Source organism: Myotis lucifugus, unplaced genomic scaffold (genome assembly GCF_000147115.1).
Source record: "Myotis lucifugus unplaced genomic scaffold, Myoluc2.0 scaffold_50, whole genome shotgun sequence".
Taxonomy (NCBI): Eukaryota; Metazoa; Chordata; class Mammalia; order Chiroptera; family Vespertilionidae; genus Myotis; species Myotis lucifugus.
In genome coordinates, this window is record NW_005871098.1 from 2,916,259 (window position 1) to 2,930,476 (window position 14,218).

Sequence of the window (14,218 nt, forward strand, 5' to 3'; positions counted from 1 at the left end):
TTTTATGATTAAAACACTTAATAAAATAGGCATAAAAGGAAAGTATATCAACACAACAAAGGTCATATATTACAAACCCTTACTCAATGTCATACTCAATAGTGAAAAATTGAAGGCTTTTCCTCTAAAATTAGGAATAAGACAAGGATGCTCATTCTCAGCACTTTTATTCAACATAGTTCTGGAAGTTCTAGTCAGAGCTATAAGGCAAGAGAAAGAAATAAAAGGCATCCAAATCAGGGAGGAAGAAGTAAAAGTGTTGGGTTTTTTTTGCAGATGACATGATTCTGTACATAGAAAACCCTAAAGATTCCACCAACAAGCTACTAGTAACAATAAACAAATACAGTAAGTTTGCAGGATAGAAAATCAATGTATAAAAATTCCTGTATACTAACAACAAAACAACAGAAGAAGAAATGAAAAAAATTCCTTTTGCAATTGCAACCAAAAGAATAAAATACCTAGGAATCAACTTAACAAAAGATGTGAAAAACCTATATACTGAAAACTAAAAAGCATTATTAAAAGAGATTGAAAAAGACACAACATGAAAAAGTATTCCATGTTCACTGATTGGAAGAATCAACAGAGTTAAACTGGCCATATTACCCAAAGCAATATACATATCAGATCAAATGCAATCTCCATCAAAGTCTTAATGTTATTTTTTAAGGAAATAGAACACAAAAATTCATCAGATTTGTATGGAACCACAAAAGAACCCGAATAACCAAAACAATTCTGAGAAAAAAGAATGACTACCTGACTTCAAATTATACTACAGAGCTACAATAAGCAAAACAACAAAGCATTGGCAGAAAAACAGACACACAGATCTGTGGAACAGAATTGAGAGGGCAGATATATAACCACATGTAGATGGGCAGATATTTTCAACAAAGGATCCAGAAACACACAATGGAGAAAAGAAAGCCTTTTCAATAAATGGTGCTGGGAAAATTGGAAAAACCACATACAAAAGAATGACATTTTTGCCTCCATGTACAAAAATTAATTCAAAATGAATCAAAGACCTAAAGATAAGATCTGAAATAATAAATTACATAGAAGAAAACATAGGTACTAAACATATGGACTTTAGTCATGGAGAACATTATATGTATTTGACCCTAAAAGCAAGGAAAATAAAGGCAAAAATAAATGAATGGGACTATATTAGGCTAAAAAGCTTCTTCACAGAAAAGAAACTGACAACAAAACAAAGAGGCAGTTGACTGAATGGGAGAAGTTATTTGCAAACAATAGCTCAGACAAAGGTTTAATATTCAAACTATATAAAGAACCCATAAAACTCAACACCAAACAACCCAATTAAAAAATGAGCAGAGGACCTGAACGGACATTTCTCCCAAGAAGACATGCAGCCTGGCTGGTGTGGCTCAGTGGTTGAGCACTGACCTATGAACCAGGAAGTCACTGTTCAATTCTCAGTCAGGGCACATTCCTGGGTTGTGGGCTTGATCCCCCTTATGGGGTTGTGCAGGAGGCAGCCAGTTAATGATTCTCTCTCATCATTGATTTTTCTATCTCTTCCTCTCCCTTACTCTCTGAAATCAATAAAATCAATAAAAAAAATTTTTTAAAAAATAAGACATGCGAACAGCCAACAGATATATGAAAAGATGTCCAACCTTACTAGCAATTTAGGAAATGCTAATCAAAACTGCAATGAGATACCATCTTACACCTGTTAGACTGGCTATTATCAGCAAGACAAGTAATAAGTGCTGGAGAGCTTGTGGAGAGAAGAAACTCTCCTTCACTGCTGGTAGGAATGTAGACTGGTTCAACCACTATGGGAAGCAGTATGAGGCTCCTCCAAAAATTAAGAATAGAGTTACCATGTGGCCCAGCAATTACTCTCCTGGGTATATACCCCCCAAACCCAAAAACATGTATTCACAAAGATATATGCACCCCTATGTTCATTGCAGCATTATTCATAGTGGCCAAGACATGGTGACAACCAAAGTGTCCTTTGATAGAGAGCTGGATAAAGAAGATGTGGTACATATACACAATGGAATACTACTCAGCCATAAGAAAGAATGAAATAGCACCATTTGCAACAACATGGATGGACTTTGAGAACATTATGCTAAGTGAAATAAGTCAGAAAAAGCTAAGAACCATATGATTTACTCATATGTGGGATACAAAATTAAAAATCGTGGACACAGACAGCATTGTGGTGATTTTCAAAGGGTAGGGGGTGATGGGGAAGAGGGGTGAAGGAGGCCTAATATATGGTGATGGAAGATGATTTGACTTTAGGTGATTGTCAGACAGTTCAGATCTTGTATCATAAAAATGCACACTTGAAACCTATATGATCCTATTAACCAATGTCACCCAATAAATTTAATAAATATATTTATTCAGAAAGATTTCTTAGAGAGGTAAACCAAATACCATGATTTAAAATGGTATAGAATAACAAAATTCTCTGACTAGAGTAGACTTACTTTTGGTTAGTCTTGACAAACACAACAAAATGCCACATGACATACAAACAGAAGAGTTTTGAGAAGATTTAAAATTAACAATCCTATGTAATAAAGAGGGAATATGCTAATTGACCCTCACACCATTGCAAAGATGGTGGTGCCCACAGCCAATAAGAAGGGAATATGCTAATTGACTGCCACGCCCTCAAAGATGGCAGCTCCCATAGCCACAAGATGGCTGGCAAGGTAGAGCATTTGAGGGCAATCAGGCTAGCAGGGGAGGGCAGTTGGGGGCGACCGGGCTGGCAGGGGAGGGCAGTTGGGGGCGACCGGGCTGGCAGGGGAGGAGTTAGGCGTCAATCAAGCTGGCAGAGGAGTGTTTAGGGGGTGATCGGCTGACAGGCAGAAATGGTTAGGGGCAATCAGGCAGGCAGGCAGACAAGCGGTTGGGAGCCAGCAGTCCTGGATTGTGAGAGGGATGTCTGACTGCCGGTTTAGGCCCAATCCCTGTCAGACATCCCCCAAGGAGTCCCAGATTGGAGAGAGTGCAGACTGGGCTGAGGGACCCCCCCCCCCCCGCCCCAGTGCATGAATTTCATGCACCAGGCCTTTAGTGAAGATTATAAATAACATTAAATTCAGTTTTTGATTTATATGGTTTTCAGTTCAGTAGATAGTAGAGACATAAGCCATTCCATGTTGAGGTAGAGGTCTTTCCCAGTGGCTTTTTTTACTTTAAGGTAAGCTATCTGACATATATTTTTGGATGTGGGAGAAGTGGTGTGGAATATATAACAATTACAGTCTTTGTAATTTTTGTTTCTTTCTCATGGAAAGACCCAGATTGCATCCAATGAAATCTTCTTAGCCCAAATTTGGTCAGATTTTGGTGAAAAGGATTTTCCCAGAGTGGAGCTAGAAGAACTCAAATTACAGTAATTTTTCAGAATTTGATCCTATAAGACACATAAAATAATTTCTAGTACTACAATTTATTGCCACATCTTTCTTTGCTAACTATAAATCATTTAAATTTTCAAAGTATAAATAGTATTCTGCCTATAAATAATTGGATGGCCACATACCTGGGTCTTATATTTTTGAAACCATTATGACATGGCTCTAGAGGAAACCAATTTTCTGGAGTTTTATTCTGGGTAATTGGATTGATATTCATTGAAAGAACAAACCACTTTATTTATATAAAACAATAATACATACATTATGTAAACAAAACTAGTGAAATGTAGATGGTCAAATTATCTTCTTCTAGTTTTCAGTGACATTCAACATTGCAGACTCATCCTTTCCTTAAAGCACAAACTTTTCACTCTGAATTTGGAGAATTTCTGTTTAAACAATTTTTTTGAAACCCAAGAACAAATAAACAAATAATACCCATTATATTTAAAATTTAAAATTTGATGAAGCTGACAGTGATCTCATTAAAAAGACCAGGTTTTGTTTGTTTGCTTATTTCTCCATTTGCTTGTTGATCATCATTTGACTTGCTTCCACTCTTCTGGCTATCATGAATCATGTTTCTATGAATATTGGATTGCAATGATGGTTGTACATCTCTGTAAATTGACTAAAAATCATTGGATAGTACACTTAATCATCAGAAAGATGTAAATTAAAATGACAATGAGGTATTGCCTTACACCTGCTTGTATGGATATCATCAATAAGTCAACGAACAAGTGCTGGCGAGGATTTGGTGGAAAAGGAGCCCTAGAACACTCCTGGTGGGAATGTAGACTGGTACAGCCACTATGGATAAGTGTGGAGTTTCTTCAAAATATTAAATATGGAACTGCCATTTGACCCAGTGACCCCACTTCTAGGACTATAACCTAAGAATTCTGAAACATTAATTCAAAAAAATATATGCACTCCTATGTTCATAACAGCATTATTTACAATAGCTAAGATCTGGAAACAGCTCAAGTGCCCATCAGTAGATTAATGGATAAAAAAACAAAACAAACTGTGGTACATTTATACCATGGAATATTATGCAGCAATGAAAAAGAAGGATGTTTTACCCTTTGAGACAGCATGGAGGGTCCTGGAGATTATCGTGCTGAGTGAAATAAGCCAGTCAAAGAATAAAAAATATCACATGATCTCATTTATATGTGGAATCTAATGAACAAAATAAACATGAACAGAATAGTTCCAGAGGCATGGAAACGTGGAACAGATGATGGATCTCAGAGGGAAGGGGGTTGGGAGGGAATGGGAAGAGATTCACCAAAGAACTTATATGCATACATGCATTGCCCATAGAGACAGAAAATAGAATGGTGAAGGACTGGGGCTGGGTGGGAACCAGGCAGAGGGGGCAATGTGGGGACAAAAGAGGGGGCATCTGTAATACTCTTAACAATGAAGATACATTTTTTAAAAGAAAAAGTTGACTATATTTATCAAAAGTTTGAATTTGAATGCCTTGTATATGTATGATCTAGTTTGTCAAATTCCCTTTCACTTTCTTCTAGTTGTCTCTGTAAGTTTCATACATTTACATTAATTACCTGGTAGCTGAAGATTGAAATCTCTGACCTTTGCTCCTAATTTACTGTTATACTTAATTTTCAACATCTCATGGGAAAGTTTATTGACCTTCATACAAGTAGGGAGTTAATGAAAGCCAGAAATAAGTTACAATATCCAAGAGTCAGAGTACAACTAGCCCAGCAAATGAGCTATTGTAATGGCAAATTTTAATGACAAGTCTTTATCAAGGTGTTCCTACATAGATTAATTAGCTCAATTCTACCTGAATTGAAGGAGAGAAAGCATAGGGCTCCAATGATGACCCTAATCCCAGCTTCCAGAGTCTTGACATTTAAGTTCCAGCATAACTTTACAGTACCTCTCCCCCACATATAGCAATTAATTCAGTTAAAAAGTTTGTTTCTGTCACTCTCTACTCAAGAACATTCTATGGTGCTTCATGATGGCCTCTTGTCAGAAGAGCTCTTCTTTTCCCTCAAAAATTGATAGCCGGGATTTGTAAATTTTAAATGTTCCTGAAGCATAGTAACCTCCATCTTCTATAAAACTGCTGTTTGAAATTCTCTGCTATTGTTAGATAGTCCCTTGTTCTGTAAACTGTCATTTTTAGACATTCTCTTATTCTGTATAATAACTGTTTTAGTTTGAATAATAGAAAAAGATAAAAACTTAACTGTCTGACCTTGCAAGCTAGCCATCTAACGTAATGGACTAATACTGATAATAATTCCCATATTCTTATGCAAATGTTTGTTCTTTATGTATTCAAGATTACAAACTGTCTGTAACAATAACTCACACAGAGTTCTTTATAAAATCTACAAAGAAGCTCAAAAGGTATAAAATGGAAAACTTCCTGTGTGACTTCGCTCAGAGATTTGGAAGACCACCTCCCTCTGGGCTGCACACAATAAACGACTCCTAATTAATTAGCTCATTAAGGTCTCTTGTATCTCTCTCACTGATTTACGACACAACATTCCTTATTGCTTGTTTTTATAATATCACACAGTATAATGGAAAGAATTTAGGATGTCAAGACAGAGAGAACAAAGTTAGAATTATCTCTCAACAGTTTGTCGGATGATTTGTGACAGTTTTATTATCTGTATTGGACAATAAATGGCCCACTTTCAGAGCTGCAGTAGCCATTGGAGATAACCTATGGTACTAAAGGGAGGCTCTTCTTCCTTGTAACCATGGTTTTACTGCTGCTTCTCCGTCATGGTTTAGGTTGATGATAAAGACCCTGCAAAGGCACAATTCAGCCACTGGATTGATGAACTGAGACACAGAGGACTTCTAACTTTGAGTTATTCCCATGCTTGCTTCATTCTTACACCACAGTTTTGATTCAAGTTAGGAGATTAACAGATTGCATGAGAATCTAAAGTTCTGAGAAAAAAACAACAACAACAAACAAACACACAATTTGGAGAGCTACAGCCAACTTAAACCTTAAGTGTGCCTTCTGATTGATTCTCCTCTGTTATCCTTCCAGGCAGATGTGCTAGCAAGGGAGCCTGAACTAAAAAATGGCTTCTAAAACATTTCTGTTTTATTGCTTCTTTTTCTGTATTTGGGAACCCCCAAATGAAGTTATTAGTAGAAAATGGGAGAAGTAAGAAGGACAAGATAGGCTGGCTGCTGAGGATTTGGTCTTGAAGTCCCTGCTCACTCTAGTAAGTGCTATACTTCTTGTCTCAGCCTTTTGTGTATATCTTAAAAAATGGTGATTGGAACATTGTAGGTTTGTAATAGTTGCCATCAATTAGTATGTTATCTTTACCTCTTGTGGGAGTTACCATTATACATTTATTTATTTCCTAGTATCTAGCAGGGTGTCTTGAGTGTAGCACAAGCTTACCATATTTGTAAACTAACTAAATAAAAAATCATGTAATTGGTTAAAAATAAAAGAAGGCACTGGGCATGTGGATGGTGAAGGACACAACTGGGGAGGAAGAAAGGTCCAGAAAGGGTAACAAGTGGATGGAAAGGCAAATTTTACTGACTTACAATTTTGATGGAGAATTTGTCTTTACCTTATATGTTTAAACCCAGAGATGCTGAGATCAAAGGGATTTCATGTTCTGCTATGGTTATGGTCACCATCACTACCATCCTTTATTCATTTAACCACTAATAAGAAGTATTCATTAGATATCTGACATTTGTCAGGTCCTGTGCTAGGTTCTGGATATATAATAACATGAGCAAAAACAGACAAGATCCTTATCTTTGTGGATACTGTAGTTTTCTGGGAGAGTTACATACTAATTAAATTACTTCATGAATAAATATAAAATTATTAATTTAAGTGCCAAAATAAATAATATATTACTCTGTAAGAGTAAAAAATAAGAATGCCTGATGTGGTTAAGAAAGACTTTCTGATAGAATGAGAAATAAAGAATGAATAAATGTTAAGCTAACAAAAGGAGTAAGGTAGAAAAGCATACATTCAATCAAGGGAACATCATCTGCCAAAGACTTTCTGAGGGAGCATACCATGATTAAGAAACATGAAGTAAATTCCATATGGCTGCACCACTAAAAGGAAGTGGGAGATGAGGCTGGCAGTGGGGGCTGTTCAAGCCCTTGTAGACCAAGATTTTATTTTGAGATCAATGGGAAACCATTAAGGTATTTTAAACATGGGTGACATGATAATATTAGCATTATAAATTACTTTGGGCCTGGCCGGCATGGCTCAGTGATTGAACATTCACCTATGAACCAGGAGGTCAGGGTTTGGTTCCCAGTCAGGGCGTATGCCCAAATTGCGGGCTCAATCCTCAGTGTGGGGCGTGCAGGAGGCAGCCAATCAATGATACTCTCTCATCATTGATGTTGCTATCTCTCTCTCCCTTCCTCTCTGAAATAAATAAAAATATTTAAAAAATTATTTTGGCTACAGTAGAGAACAAATTCAAGAGTGGATGGGTTACATCAGTTAGATTATTTACTGTAGTTCAGTGGAGAGGTAAAGGCACCATGGTGAAGAGAGAAATGAATTGATTCAGGAGTAAAATGAAGAGAAAATGATGATGATTAGGATATGGGTGGGCGAGTGGAAAGTTTCATTGATGACTGAGGCAACTGGATAGATGGTGATGCTATCCAACAAGAAAGCAAAACTGGACAATAATAAAGTTTGAAAAAGATCATGAGTAAATCTGGGAGACAATTGGTTTTATTGAAAAGCTATATTGTGTTGGCTTCCAAAATTCATTTTTTGGCATACACGGATTTTTTTTTATAGAGATGACTTAAGAACCATTTATCTAATGTCCCCACCCCAAAGCCATGCTAAAATCTATTGTGTTCTACCTTTAAGTAATGTTCTATCTCTATAACTTAACAAAAAAAACACAAACATAAAAAATGAAGGTATTAATATGTACAGTATGCAATAATAAACTCTAGGTATATTCTTAACCATTAAGAAAAAATACAAATAATGAAAAATAACCTTATCATCTCAGCATATTGTTTTCATTTCTCATCATTATTAAAAATATTTTTTCTCTATAGGTGTATATTTCATTTGGAGAAGAAATGTGGAGTAATAGAAAATAATATACTTTAGTGAGATATGGACCCAGATAAAAATTCCTGCACCATTTTCTTCTAACTGCATAATCTTTAGCAAAAGATTTAATTCTCTGAACCTATTCACATTCATCTGGGAAATGGGGTGGGTAAAAGGGTAATCATCCTCTCCATTAATTTTTGGAGTAATGAATAAAGTAATACTGTGTATAAAATATTTAGTGTCTGCCAAATGTAGATGCATATTAAAAATTTGACTTTCCCCCCTTCTTCTTAGTAGCCTGAGTTTTTCACGTATGTTGAGATTAGTACAATATTGATAATTATACATTTACTTATTTTTTAACTTTATTTTTAATGTTGACACTATTACAGATGTCCCCATCCCACACCCCCTCTATCCACCTCTACCCAGTCCTGGCCTCCCCTTTCCTCTGGCTATCACCACACAGTTGTCTGTGTCTATGGGCTATACATATTTGTTCTTTGGCTAATCCCCTCATCTTCTTTCATCCAGTCTACCTACCCCTTACCTTCTGACAGCTGTCAGCCTGTTCCATGTATTCATGCCTCTATTTCTATTTTATTCATCAGTTTATTTTGTTCATTTGATTCCATACGAATGAGAATGAGATTCTCATATGAATGAGATCCTAAGGTATTTGTCTTCCTCTGACTAGCTTATTTCACTTAGCATAATAGTCTCCAGGTCCATATGTGCTGTGGCAAAGGGTAAGATTCCTTTCTTTTATACAGCCCAGTAATATTCCATTGTGTAAATGTACCGTATTTTTTTTTAATTCATTCATCTACTGATGGCACTTGGGCTATTTCCAGATCTTAGCTATTGTAAATAACCCTGCTATGAATAAAAGGGTGCATATATTCTTTCTGATTGGTGTTTTGGGATTCTTAGAATATATTTCCAGAAGTGGTAATACTGGGTCAAAAGGCAGTCCCATTTTTAATATTTTTGGGAGACTCCATACTATTTTCCACAGCAGCACCAGCTGCATTCCTAGGTTTCCCTTTTCTCCACATCCTCACCAACATTGCAGTTTATTGATTTATTGATAGTAGCCATTCTGGCAGGTGTGAGGTGGTTTATCTAGTGGTTTTAAGTTGCATCTCTCTGATGATTAGTGATGTTGAGCATTTTTTCATAGTTCATTGGCCATCTATATGTCCTCTTTTGAAGAAGTGTCTATTCAGGTCCTCTGCTCATTTTTTTAATTGGATTTTTGTGCTCCTGGTGCTGAGTTGTATAAGTTCTTTATATATTTTGGAAATTAACCCCTATGAGATATCTCAATGGTGAGTATGTTCTCCCAGTGGGTCCATTTTTCATTTTGTTGATGGTTTATTTTGCTGTGTAGAAGCTTTTGAGTTTGATGTAGTCCAATTTGTTTATTTTATCATTTGTTTCCCTTGCCCCAGGACATATATCAGCAAAAATATTGCTAGGAGAGATAGCTGAGATTTTACTGCCTTTGTTTTCTTCTATGATTTTTGTGATTTCATGACATTTCAGTCTTTTACCCATTTTGAGATTATTCTTGTGTATGGTGTAAGTTTCATATGATGGTCTAGTTTTTTAAAAATTTATTTTTATTTTGCTGTCCAATATTCCCAACACTATTTATTGAAGAGACTATCTTTACCATGGCATGCTCTTGCCTTCTTTGTCAAGTATTAATTTATCATACAGGCATGGGTTGATTTCTGGGCTCTCTGTTCTGTTTAATTGATCTTCAGTCCGTTCTTATGCCATTACCAGGCTATTTAGATTACAATAGCCTTGTAATATATTTTGATATAAGGTATTATGATACCTCAACTTTAGTCTTTTTCAAGTTTACTGAAACTATTCATGGGTCTTTTTTTGGTTCCACACACATTTTTGGAATATTTGTTTTAGATCTGTGAAATATGCCATTGGTATTTTAATAGATTGCTTTGGGTAGTATGGACATTTTAATGATGTTAATTCTTTTAATCCATGAATATATTATATGCTTCCACTTATTTGTATCTTCTTTAATTTTATAGCACATCTTTAGTGTGCTATAGTTTTCTGAGTACAGGTCTTTTATCTCCTTGGTTAAAATTATTCCTAGCTACCTTATTTTTATTGTTGTTGGAATAGCAAATAGGATTGCTTTCTTAGTTTCTCTTACTGATAGTTCATTAATGGTGTATAAAATGTAACTGATTTCTGGATATTTAATTTTGTATTCTGATACTTTGCTGAATTCATTTATCAGTTCTAGTAATGTTTTTGTTGACTCTTTAGGGTTCTCTATATAATGTATCATGCCATCTGCAAATAATGACAGTTTTACTTATTCCTATACAATTTGCATGTTTTTAAATTTCTTCAGCTTGTCGGATTGTTGTGGCTAGAACTTCCAATACTATGTTGAAAAAGAGTGGTGAAAGCAGACATCCCTGACTTTTTCCCAATCTTAAGGGAAATACTTTTAGTTATTGCACACTGAGGATGATGTTGGCTGTGAGTTTGTCATATATGGCTTTTATTATTTTGAGGTATGTTCCCTCTATTCCCATTCTGCTGAGAATTTTTTATCAGAAATGGCTCTGGACTTCATCAAATGCTTTTTCTGCATCTATGAATATGCTCATGTGATTTTTTATCCTCTATTCTGTTTGTGTGGTATTTCCCATTTATTGATTTGCAGATATAAAAACCTTGCATCTCAGAATAAATTCCACTTGATCATGGTGTATGATCTTTTATTTTTTATTGTTTAAAGTATTACATATGTCTCCTTTTTCCATGATTGACCCCCACAGCCACTCCCACCCATGAGGGCAAGCCCCCACTGCCCCAATTTCGGTGTCCATGGGTTATGCTAATATGCATGCATATAAGACCTTTGGTTGATCTCTAAACCCCCACGCCAGCCCCTTGTCTCTAGATCTATTTTTGTTCATCAGTTTATGTTGATTATTATAATCCAAATAAGAGTGAGATCATGTGATATTTATCTTTCTCTGACTGGCTTATTTCTCTTAGCGTAATGCTCTCCAGTTCCATCCATGCTGTTGCAAATGGTAGAAGTTTCTTCTTTCTTACCACAGCATAATATTCCATTGTGTAGATGTACCACAGTTTTTTAATCTACTCATCTGCTGATGGGCACTTAGGCTGTTTCCAAATCTTAGCTATTGTAAATTGTGCTGCTATGAAGATAGGGGTGCATATATCTTTTCTGATTGGTGTTTCTGTTTTCTTGGGATATATTCCTAGAAGTGGAATTAAAGGGTCAAATTGCAGTTCCATCTTTTACTTTTTAGGGAAACTCCATATTGTTCTCCACAGTGGCTGCACCAGTCTGCATTCCCACCAGCAGTGCAAGAGGGTTCCTTTTTATCCGCATCCTTTCCAGTAATTGTCATTTGTTGTTTTGTTGATGATAGCCATTTTGACAGGTGTGAGATGGTATATCATTACTATTTTTATTTGCATCTCTCAGATGATTAGTGACTGAGAATTTTTTCATTTGTCTCTCGGCTTTCTGTATGTCCTCTTTCAGAAAGTATCTATTTAGGTCCCTTGCCCATTTTTTGATTGGGTTGTTTTTCTTCCTTTTCTTAAGTTGTATGAGTTCCCTGTAAATGTTGGAGATTAAACCCTTTATCAGAAATATCATTGGCAAATGTGTTCTCCCATGAAGTGGGCTTTCTTGTTGTTTTGTTGATGGTTTCTTTTGCTGTGCAGAAGTTTTTTATTTTGCTGTAGTCCCATTTGTTTATTTTCTGCTTAGTCTCCATTGCCCTAGGAGCTGTATTGGTAAAGATATTGCTATGAGCGGGCAAGGCGCATCGATCAGAGTGGCGGGCAGCTGGGGTGAGGAGGGGGCAGTGAGGGTCTGACACTGCCGGTGGACACCAGCCGGGGAGCCGCGTTTATGTCAGCCCTGTCAAGAAGGCCTGGGTGGAGCAGGAGGAGCCGGGTACACCACCCTCATTGCCACTGAGCCCCGAGCAGTTGGTCCAAGTCCAGAAGAACAAGACCTCAGCCCTGCGTACACTCACGGCTCAAAACCTGCCAGTGAGTTTAGGTGACATTTGGAAGAAGCACCTTGGTGGAGAGTCCAGAAAATGGTATTTTATAAAGCTAATGGGATTTGTTGCATAAGAAAGAAGTCATTACACTGTTTATCCACCCCTACACCATGTCTCCACATGGATCCAAATGTGCAACACAAGAGAAGGTTGTCATTCTGGGACAGGATCCATATCATGGACCAAATCAAGTTCATGGGCTCTGCTTTAGTGTTCAAAGACCTGTTCCACATCCGCCCAGTTTTGAAAGCATTTTTAAAGAGCTGTCTACAGACATTGATGGTTTTGTTCATCCTGGTCAGGGAGATGTATATGGGTGGGCCAAGCAAGGTGTTCTACTCAACATTGTCCTCACTGTCCGGACACATCAGGCCAATTCTCAAAGGAGGAAGGTTGGGAGCAATTTACTGATGTGGTTGCGTCCTGGCTAAATCAGAACTCAAGTGACCTCATTCTTGCTCTGAGGCTCTTATGCTCAGAAGAAGGGCAGTGCCATTGATAGGAAGCACCACCACGTGCTGCAGACAACCCATCCCTCCCCATTGTCGGTATACAGAGGGTTCTTTGGATGCATACATTTCTCTAAAACCAACGAGGTTATGAAAAACTCTGGCAAGGAGCCCATCAACTAGAACAGCGGTTCTCAACCTGTGGGTCGCGACCCCTTTGGGGATCGAATGACCCTTTCACAGGGGTCGCCTAAGACCATCGGAAAACACATACATAATTACATATTGTTTTTGTGATTAATCACTATGCTTTAATTATGTTCAATTTGTAACAATGAAAATACATCCTGCATATCAGATATTTACATTAGGATTCATAACAGTAGCAAAATTACAGTTATGAAGTAGTAAGGAAAATAATTTCTTGGTTGGGGGTCACCACAACATGAGGAACTGTATTAAAGGGTCGCAGCATTAGGAAGGTTGAGAACCACTGAACTAGAAGGATCTGTGACCTTGAACTGGGGTGAGAGTGGGGGTACTCCAGGCGGTAACTAGCAGCTGCTATTGAAGCATTTGTCAGCGATGAAGTTGAATTGAAAACATAATTTCTCTAGTAATTCTTAGGCACTATGCATACCAGGGAGGAAGTCTTGGTGAAGTGGCAGCTTTTTCCAGCAGAGACTGTACCCTGTGACCTCATGTCTGTCTTTGCAACTTGGGTCTGGCCTAGAATATGTGTCAAAGTTTTTGGAAGGAAGAGGAGGTCAAATTCTCTAGACTCTCCTCCCCTGTGTTTCCTTTATGGTTAAAGATGGGGCAATAGCACCTTTTTGGTATATAAGTCAGCTGCTATTCTACTTGTTTTTACCTGTAGGTTAAATTTTAGGTTCTAAGGTGTGGGGTGTTTTTATATAGAAAGGCCCCCTTTCCACATCCTGGTGTTCCAGTCTGGGCCAGGTCCACCACCCTTTGATCCTTTACAGAGTTCTCAAGCCCTTCCTTGAAGGAAATAGGACCTTTTTGCCATTTCCCAGAAATTAAGGTTCAATTTCCTGATGGTAGCACAGGTGAAAATTCCTAAGGAACAATCCTTGCTGTGACTCTTCAGACTGGCAGATGCCAAGAGAA

The 14,218-nt window shown here is 37.2% G+C and overlaps 1 pseudogene; it reads left to right on the forward strand.

Moving 5' to 3' along the window:
- Positions 1-1,692: 1,692 nt before the first annotated feature.
- Positions 1,693-13,270, forward strand: LOC102433036 (annotated as a pseudogene).
- The last annotated feature ends 948 nt before the right edge of the window (positions 13,271-14,218 follow it).